The following is a 10,516-nucleotide window of genomic DNA, read 5'->3' on the forward strand; positions in this document are numbered from 1 at the left end:
AACCCAACTCTTACAATTAAAGAAACAGCTGAAAACGGGATTGTTTAGACAATCTTTCCTTTTTGTGCCTTCAACACAGGGATAATTGCTACTCCCTGTACAAAATAATTACCTTCACAAAGCTTGTGGACCTGAACAGAACCAGCAGGCTACAAACGGAGAGGCGCACAAATGTCCCCCTAGGAGGCATGGCAGCATCCACCGGTCAGGGGACCAGAAGGATCCCAAGCCAAAGCTTGGCAGCTGATGGTCCAGGCAGCTGAAGAGACAGAAGGAGACCTAGAACCAGTCTCACCACCTACTGGACTCAACCTGCCCGTGTCATATTTGACCTCACCATGATGCCCATCCGGGCCCCACTTGACGGCGGAACGAGCAGTTGAAGCATGATCCCACGTGCCCAATAACCACCGCCCCAACCCACTGCCAATTAGAAAGATCCTGTCTTCATTCAATTCTTGGATTTTAAGCCTCTTTTAACTTAACATCTGTACACAAAGTGCATAAACGAATGTGGTATTTGTATAGCATGAACCGAGCTGAGAGAGGAGCGCTGTACAGGATCCAAGGCAGAGATATAATCAGAAAGTGAATCTAGGTGCGGGAGGGGTGCTGGGTTCTGAGTCAGAACTGGACTGGCACTTTCATGATGCAGCTTTCTTTACAACGGTGCATCTTCAGCCCTTTCCTAAAATGAAGAAGGGTAGGGGAAATCCTGATGGACATGGAATGTTGTTCCAGATCCTGGGTACGCCGATAGAGAAGGTCTGTTGCCAAGTATTTTATTTCCAAAACTATCTAAAAATATATAAAGCACTCATCATTCAAAATATCTCTGCTACGGTAGCACCTAAAAGTTTCCATGCTTTTTGACAAAGTAATGGAAACTTTATAGACTACCTGAATCCTTTTTTAGGAGAAGAAAAAAAAAGTATATATTATATATAGATATATATGTGCTGCTCAGCATCCCCATGTTAATGCACCACACATGCCTGACTATGGAGCATATATATATCTATATATATTCTTAAGCCCAACCCATCACAATGTCCCTAACCACAAAGCATCACTTCACAGGATGGCCCTGAAGATAATCTGCTCCGTAGGCAAAGATAAGGACACATTTCCTCTACGTTCGAAGTCAAGCGTCAAGGGAGCAACCAGCCTATGATGAAGCATGACATCCCTTGGGATGTGTGAGGGCAACAAGTAAGAGTCACACCGACTTTTCTCCCCATTTACTAGACCAACACTCTTCTCCTCTCTTTTAGGAACAGTGACCCTTGTTTAGATTTATACTTTACATGGGAACACAGACACTGGACCTTTATTAGCTCCGAGTCCCCCCTCTTCCTCTTTTTTGGAGTTGCATTATGGAGGCAGCCACTGTGTTCTCTAGATAAATATAACAGTTTAAAGGGTAAAGGTGAATTATTGCATTCAAAATCCTTTGCCTCGTGAACAAATCCCTATACCAACAAGCTCCCACCTACATGCGTGCCAGCATTACTAATCAGGTTTCAACTCGCGATCTACGTAGTGAACCCCAGATCAGGTTAGTGATTCCCAATGCAATCGTGTCTCACGCGGAGGTTGCTGCTACGTGGCTAAGCACCTCAGCTATGGAAGAAGCTGACGCCTAACTTGTTTGGCAAATATTATAGACTAGGGCCGGGAGGCCCTTACCGATTTGTAGCCGCCATATCAACTGTGTCCCTCTCCCCGGCGTGAGAAGTGTTTTTTATGTAATGCATTCCATCAGAGGCTACTTCATTGTGCGGAACGCTGCATGTGCCCATGTACTCTCCACTCCAGGTCACTCTACTTCCATCTTTACATTTACATCCACGAGGGCTCCCTAAAAAATTGTCTATCAGGAATACGAGGTAGAAATGTCTCATTCAGCGGTTTCGTGTGAAAAAGTAGACTACAATTGAAACTTTTGTGGAAACAAACTCCTAAAACAGAGACTGTCAACATCACAACGACAAACATCTCCCTACATAAATGTCCACCGTATTTAATGACAAGATCCGGCCAAACTCTCCTCTCACACACAATAGGACTGGTTAATTTTCTATTTTAATTCCAGCCCAAAGTTATTTGGTGCACAAGTCCAAATTTGTGGTAGATCATGTTTTGTGGTCTACGCCTGGCAAAATACCTTTTTGCAGTTCTTTTCACGTGCTACTTTATTCAGCACCAATGTTCGTGAGTCAACTGGAGGCTCGTGCTGTGTGTGATAAGCAGTGATCTGAGGGCTATGCGGGCAAATCCGACGAGTGCAACGGAAGCCTCCAGATTTCCACGGTCACTAGACTGAGGACCATTAGATGGGGTAATAGTCATTCTCGTCATGTGTTATTAGAAAAAAATGCCCCATGGTTTACTCAAACTATTCTCACTCTTGCAGGGTTGTTTCACCTCTACTTTCTCTCTTTGTCTGTTTGCCTTCGTTGTCCGCCTCCTTTCTCACTATTGACCTCGACTAAAGACCGATTTTAAAAATTAGCCCCAAAAATGAGTTTGTGCCCACCACCTGCACAAATTAAGCGCTGATAAAATGTAGGGTCAACGGCGCATTTCGTTATTTAGACGTGGATAAACAAAACCGTACTATACCTTGAGGAATTACCAAGCGACGCGTCGGGAAAGCTTTAAGAGGAACTTGAATTTTAGTACTGCGCTAGGTAACGTCATAGAAGTCGCCCGTAACCACTGTCTCCTTTTGCCCCGCCCCTCGGACAGAGACTCGTGTAGGATTAACTAACCAGTGTAGGACTAAATTATATCTCAGTTTGTGAACAGCCAAGCTGGAAGGGGAAAGCCTTAAAACAAACCGCTTTCCATTTGAATCGCTGTCCAGGACTAATGACAGCGAGGGCGGGGGGTGAGGGGAGGGGGCGAGGATCACTGCCGTCCCCAAGCAGACGCAGGTGGTGAGGAGAGGGGAGGAGGAGCCATGGGGGGTGGGAGGAGGGAAGGCTGATGTGTTCTCCATCCTTCAAGGTTATTGATCAACATGGCGGGCCCTGGATAGGAGTCCAGCTGGCCTCCCCTCCATGTCCCACGGCACTCGACCGCCATCGACTTAATCCGGGCTGGGCAGGCACTGACTCACCAGGCCTGATCCGCAGCTCCTGATCCAATCAAGCATTAACGGGGCGGGGGTGCCTGAGTGCGTCGGGTGTTCTATTGTGTGTGTAACGGGGTCCAGCGTGCATCTGTGTGTTTCCCTGTGCATCGGTGTGTGTTTTCATGTGCATCGGTGTGTGTTTCAATGCGCAGTTGGGAGAGCTTCAACGTGCTACTGTTAATGTTTCAACGAGCACGTGTGTGATCCAATGTTTCAATGTGCATATGCGGGTGTTTTTGCGTATCGTTGTGTGTTTACATGTGTGTGCAGCTGTGCATTTGAATCTGAAACTGTGAGTGCTTCAATGTGCATTGCAACTGTGTTTCAATATGCTACTGTGGTGCTGCGAGTGTTTCAATGTGCAACTGTGTCTCAATATACTACTGTGGTGCTGCGAGTGTTTCAATGTGAAACTGTGTCTCAATATGCTACTGTGGTGCTGCGAGTGTTTCAATGTGAAACTGTGTCTCAATATACTACTGTGGTGCTGCGAGTGTTTCAATGTGAAACTGTGTCTCAATATACTACTGTGGTGCTGCGAGTGTTTCAATGTGAAACTGTGTCTCAATATACTACTGTCGTGCTGCGAGTGTTTCAATGTGAAACTGTGTCTCAAGATACTACTGTGGTGCTGCGAGTGTTTCAATCTGAAACTGTGTCTCAATATGCTACTGTGGTGCTGCGAGTGTTTCAATGTGCAACTGTGTCTCAATATACTACTGTGGTGCTGCGAGTGTTTCAATGTGAAACTGTGTCTCAATATGCTACTGTGGTGCTGCGAGTGTTTCAATGTGAAACTGTGTCTCAATATACTACTGTGGTGCTGCGAGTGTTTCAATGTGAAACTGTGTCTCAATATACTACTGTGGTGCTGCGAGTGTTTCAATGTGAAACTGTGTCTCAATATACTACTGTCGTGCTGCGAGTGTTTCAATGTGAAACTGTGTCTCAAGATACTACTGTGGTGCTGCGAGTGTTTCAATCTGAAACTGTGTCTCAAGATACTACTGTGGTGCTGCGAGTGTTTCAATGTGAAACTGTGTCTCAATATACTACTGTGGTGCTGCGAGTGTTTCAATGTGAAACTGTGTCTCAAGATACTACTGTGGTGCTGCGAGTGTTTCAATGTGCAACTGATATTTCAAAGTGAACCTGTGTTCCAATACGCACTATTGTGTGTTTGTGTGCAAGTGTTCTTCTTTGTGCCTGTGTGTGAATACATCAATGTTCATATGGGTGTCAATGTGCTTGTATGTGTCTGTGCATTTCTGTCTTAATTTGCAAACATGTTATGTTAAAAAGATTTATAAAGAGCGAGTACCCAAGGGCGTCTTGGCGCTGTTGAACCTGAACACGCTCTGGCTGGCGCATTTAGTTGTTAAAAAGCTAGGTCTTAATTTCCTTCCTAAATGCGAGGAGGCATGGGATGGCTCTAATGTGGGCCAGAAGGCTGTTCCATAGTTTAGTTGTGCTGACTACAAGGCTCCTACCTCCCCAGTTGGCTTTCCTGACTCTGGGGATCACTAGCGTATTGGAACCTGCAGAACGTAGAGGTCTGTTAGGAGTGTACTGTGTAGATATACTAAAGTGCAACTATGTGTGAGCTTTAATGCACAGGCATGTATGTCCAGGGTCGGGTTGGTAACGCAGACACTCAGGAAATGGCCGAAGGGCTGGTAGCCGAGTTCTAGCTGTGGGCAGCCTGGGGGCTTTCTGTGCTGTTATGATGCCACCAGCAGCCCAGTGGGTGCCTGGGTGGCCTTTCTAGAGGGAGATGGGTGGAGGTATCACTCCCCTTCTCTCGCTGGGCTGGCCCATTCATGTATGCTGATTTGCATATGGCCATGTCTGAACTGGGGTGGCGTGGTGAGCAAAATAACGATAGATTAAACCCAGATCTGTGACTGGGGGCGAATGTTTTGCCAATGTGCAACATTCCGTCCATCATCTTGTGTGTTTTGCTGTTCGCCCTATGTGGGAAGGGTATGCCCAGACGTGGGTCCCGTGCTCACTACGCCACTGGAGTCAAGCTATCCTGGCTGAAGAGGGGTGAAACCCCGAAACCGGTCCTAGGATGCTTGATTCCGGTCCAGGGAAGACATGGCTTGGCAGTTCGGGCTGGACTGTTCCCATGAGGCACAGGGTCAAGACTGATTTGCATATGGCCATGTCTGAACTGGGGTGGCGTGGTGAGCAAAATAACGATGGATTAAACCCAGATCTGTGACTGGGGGTGAATGTTTTGCCAATGTGCAACATTCCGTCCATCATCTTGTGTGTTTTGATTGAGAGGGGGCAGGGGGCCTGAGCAGAGGTGGTCTCACTTGCATTCATGTGTGGCTCAGCAGTGTGAACTCATCTCTGTATTTTTATTTTATCCAAGGGAAGTTAATAAAACATGCCTCCCACCCGATTTCTTTTCATAAAACTTCGCTGAAGCAGTGTTTTGCGGACAGGAACTCACAAATGTGGGCCACTTTTCGGTGTGCCCGGGCCGATTTTTGCTCCCAATCCAACCCTATGTATGTCATTGCACATTTGGTATATATCATAAAACTACAACGTGCATACTTGCGTATGTGTTAAAGCGCTCAGGTGTGTGTGAGAGATTGCACGTGTACTCGTATGCATCCATCTTGTACACATGTGCATAGGGTATCTTTGTGTTTCAATATGCCCCCCCCCATGCTGTAATTGTACCATGAATACAAGCTACACTCTCAGGCCTACCTGCAATTACGTACACCTCTCAGAGCTCTCCTCAATACACGTGCAAGATCAGTCACACAAGACTATGGGTGCCAGACACCAATGTTGATCAGTCTTAAATGGCTCCCACTCCAAGGTAACAGCACAATTAGAACAGCTTACAACACCTTTAAAGAACTGAAACTTCAACCACCCTACTATCTAAAGAAGAAGGGAAGAGCATACATCTCCACCGTACATAGTTTTCTTCAAATTATGAAACCACGCAACAAGATCTCAATATTACACCGCTCGTTCTCAGGTTTTGTCCCTAAGTTATGTAACAACATCCAAACGAAGATAAGATAGGACCACTCCTTTAAATCCTGAATAAAATATACTCAGAGCCTGAAATCCCTGTATCAAAGCCCATCTCTAATTTCCTTATTACAGGTGACGTCTCTAGTGGTCTGTAATAAATAAATGAAGTAGCGACTTGACTGTAATAACTTATTAAAATTGAGTTCCGATGCCACAGTGCAAGGTGCCAGAACCAGCAGCCAAGGGAAAAGGCAAGACACAGGGAACAGCTCAAGTTTAAACAGCAAAAAGGAAACCTGGCTTTTTCTTCTCCAGCTCTGCTTTTCTAGATGATCAGTGATCAGAAAAAACAGACAATAATAGCAGCCTTTATTTTTTCAGGCTTTAGGTAATTATAGGAAAGATGGAATCTCTCTGCCTATTTCTACACAATCTGAGCTAGTGTTCTTTTAAAAATCTGACTTGTACTAAACTGATTATAACATATTTTTGCAACAAATATCTAATTGCTGTTTGGTGTGTTTAATTTCACACTACTGATTCCACTTGTGTTATTCATGGCTGTAAACATCCTATCTCTTTCATACCAACAAACAACACGCTTTGTTTCTCTATGTGTCACAAATCTTTTTGATGACTTGCAATATCCTTATAAGGTATGACGGGAGTACTTTATCCCATATAATCATCTCAAGCTATGCTCAGTCATACCTACTTATATGCCTACTTTTCAATACCCTGTGTGATGTATTTATGTAGTATCATCATCAATGTCTAAGTCGAGCTACGCAAGACTGCCCCTCCTCACTTCTTCATAAAGTGCTATAACACCTCTTTAGATAATACCCACACTATTGGTGTTGATACATTTTTGCGTGTCTCTGTATACATCTGTGTGTGCAGCCCTGTATGTGTCTCAGTTAGAGGTGGGCGAGCCACTGAAAGTTTGAGCCTGAAGCCTGGCTCTGGTTTGGGAGACAGCCTTTACAACGAAACTGTTACAACACATGCCTTTACATCGCATGTCGTTGCAACGCAAAAGGTGTGCAGCAGTGTGTAGAAGGTGTTGGATTTAACTCCAACACTTTCCCTACTGTTGCACACACTGGAGTTGGAATAGAAAATTAATCTATTCCGACTTCCAGCGCCACCCCGAGAGAAAGTTGGAGGAAAAGTTTGCGTTGCAACGGCACGCGATGTAATAGCATGCGTTGTAACGTCACCTATTCTCTGGTTCAGCTCGAGCTCCTGTTGGAACCTCGAGCCAAGCTTTCCTGTGGCTTCTGCCTGCCTTCCTCTACCCAGGATGTGGCCTTACGGCAGGGCCGCCTTTCGCGCTGGTGGCGCTCGGTGCAACGTTATTTGGCGCCCCCCCATCCCTCATATGATCTCTTCAGATTCCCTCACTACCACCCGGCAAAAGTACCCCTCATCTCTCCATAGCGCCTCTACAAATACATTTCAATTGTTTTAAAGTGCTGGTAAAGGTTGGCTTTACTAATCCACTCCGCTATCAACAAAAAATACAGATCTGTTCTTTGCGGCAGCCATATTAACCTCTGCACTACTTAATGGCGAGTGAAAATTGTCACTAGACAAAAGTCTGATCTCTCTCCCTTCAGCAAGAACATTAATCACAAGAGTTATTGTGACATTTATATTGCTGCCTAAAAGCTGGATGCACAAGTAACTCTGCAGCAGGTGCCTTTAAATTGTACGGTATTGCTAAACACAGTATCCCCCCAGGTCAGCGCCCAGTGCGGACGCACCCGTCGCACCCCCCTAAAGCCGGTCCTGCCTTATGGTCAGAAATAGTTCGAGTCTCGGTGTTGACTAAACATCCTGTGATCCTGGGCAAATTACTTAATCTCCCTATGCCCACAAAACAATGTGTGGGGCCATGATAATTTAACTGGTGCTCATGTAAAGCGCTCCAATAACCTTCAGGTCGCGTTTGCGCTACATTTTGATAAGTGCACTAAGGCAAATAACAAAACAAAAAAACACCTTTGTATACGGAAAGACAAATAGATACCCATTTATTGGCTGATTTGTACAAAGTGCCACCAGAAAACCTGGAGGCATCTCAGCTTCCCTGCTTAAACTGTGTTATCAGGCAAATGATTTATTTCACTAAAACTCGTTTATCTTCATTATCGTGTATGAAAGCACTTTCAAATAAGTGTGTTCAGACTTCCAGTTATGTCAAAATAACACCTTTAAGTAGTATTTCAGTGCAGAGCTATAATGTGCCCTATTAGTGTCAAAGCTTCCACAATGTTAAACAAATAACCCTTTTTTGAATTTCAAAGATAATAATTTTGTTGCACGATTTACATAGCAAATATGTTCGAGGCTTGTATGAGATCCGAGCTAGACCCCTTGGCTTGGCTCGGCTCTAGCTCAGCTCTCCTCGTTAATTCGTTGGCTCGCCCACGTCTAGCCTCAGAGTGGGCTTGGGCGCACCTGTATCGCAGAACGCACGCGCGTCGACGTGCATTTCTATGCGCGTCATCGCGTCCTTGGGGTGCGTCTGCGTCACTCCTTACCTCCTCGGGAAGTCCTTCAGCCAGACATCGATTCCTGGCTCGTCCTGCTGGGACGCGCAAGTAGAGGGATCCCTTTTTTGGAACACAAAGTACCCCTCCTTCTAAGATACCGTTCTCTACAGCATGCGAAGTCGCGTTGACCACGACTTTCGCTTGCAAATATGTTTAAACGCCCCTCTACAAACAAATTTAAAACACATGTGAAAACTCAGAGCCAGCCAGCCCCCTTCGCCGCGATCGCTCGCAAGTGCACTGTTATCTCACAGGGGCTCCGGCCGCCTGATGTTTAGCTAACGCCACCAAACCTCCCCGCCTGCCAGCCCCCCTAACACTGCTTTCCCCTCTTTCACTTGAGAGGGGACCTGATGGGGAGTCAGGTGGTGACCGACCCCGCACGTGCGCACCCTCAACTTAAAGGTTTAGGTCAAAGTGGGGGCATTGAGGAGGCCCGTACCTGGCACAGCTCGAAGCTCCACCCCTCTCCCTGCACCATGGGAGGTGGGTATTACAGACCACCACTGCCCCCAACAACATCTTGGATAATGGCAGGTGGGCATCACAGACCGTCTCTGCTCCCAACATCCCCGACCACCGCAGGTGAGCAACAATAATCTATGCGGTGGGCATGACCGTGCACCCTCTCGCCCTGGACCAGGGCAGCTAGACACCCCAGGCCATCACTGCCCCACCGCATCCTCGGCCATGGCAGGCAGCAATCACAGAGCATCTCTTACCTCTCCATCCTAGCCCCTCCCCCCGCACATCCAAGGACCTGCCGAGCGGCGAACAAGGCCTCCCTTCTCCCCCATCATCAACCGAGATCAGAGATACCACATCCCCGCCGTGGCGGGCAGGGACCACAGAGCAAGCCTTACAAGTCCGCCATGTCACGGAGAGAATGAACAGCATCTCGTCGCGCTCACTCACCATTAACTATGTCTAGCGGGGATCAGAGGTCATTTCTTAATACCTCCTTCTCCACATACCTGCCCCTCCTGAACCTCCAGACCTCTGCCGGGCCGGACCCGAGCTCTCATCCTCCCCCCACCCCTTCGGTCCTCAGTCATGGAAGGAGCAATCACAGAGCATCACTCAGCGTTCTCCCATCTTCCCGGCCGCATCTTCGCGCATCCCGCAGCGGCACTCACCTCAGGGGCGCTCAGCCATCCATCCGTCCGTCTGGTGCACAATGGGGATGGCTCTGGGGGGGCTCCTGCTCCGTCGACGGCCCCCGGTGATGAGGAGGATGGCCCTTCTGTCCTTTCTCCGCTGGCCCCAGCTGGCTAATTACAGGAGCTGGGAAATTGACAAGAGGGAGGAGAAGAGGACGAGGCCAAGTGCGCATGCCTGGCCCTTTAAACCCGTGTTGCGCACTGGCCCTTTAAACAAGTGCTAGCGATCCCTAACGCCCCTCACTTTTGCCCCCTCTTCTGGGCATGATGGCCTTTGACGGGGCAGTGGCTAGTTCTGTCGCTCCGCGATACTGTTAATGTATTAATGCTATGCTTGGTGTTGTCCCAGCTCCTGCCAGGGCCGAGCAGGGATTGGCGGGCAGGCTGCCCTGCCCACCCGCTGTCCCCGCCCACAGCCTTCCCCGGGGTGTCTCCGCAGGGACAGAGGCACGCCCTGGCGTGCGGGCCAGAGACAGGAGGCGAGCGCAAGGCAGCCTCCCAAGCATCCTCTTAGACACACAGCCGGCCATGCATCTCTTTAAAGGGACAGGACTCTTAGAGGGTTCAACGGGAGCCAGACCTGCGCCTGTTACAGGGACAGTTACCACTGTACCCCCTTCCCTTTAAAGACACATCTAACCCTGCAT

The 10,516-nt window shown here is 47.7% G+C and overlaps 1 protein-coding gene across 2 annotated transcripts in view; it reads right to left on the minus strand.

Moving 5' to 3' along the window:
* MAP3K12 (mitogen-activated protein kinase kinase kinase 12) overlaps positions 1–10,167 on the minus strand; it is a 351,073-nt gene extending 340,906 nt beyond the window's left edge. For both annotated transcript variants that reach the window (XM_085654690.1, XM_085654688.1), the window contains exon 1: positions 9,846–10,167. The gene's annotated coding sequence lies outside the window, so the exon portion shown is untranslated. The remainder of the gene's footprint in view (positions 1–9,845) is intronic.
* Between the last annotated feature and the right edge of the window lie 349 nt (positions 10,168–10,516).

Source organism: Triturus cristatus, chromosome 4_1, assembly GCF_964204655.1.
Source record: "Triturus cristatus chromosome 4_1, aTriCri1.1, whole genome shotgun sequence".
Classification (NCBI taxonomy): domain Eukaryota; kingdom Metazoa; phylum Chordata; class Amphibia; order Caudata; family Salamandridae; genus Triturus; species Triturus cristatus.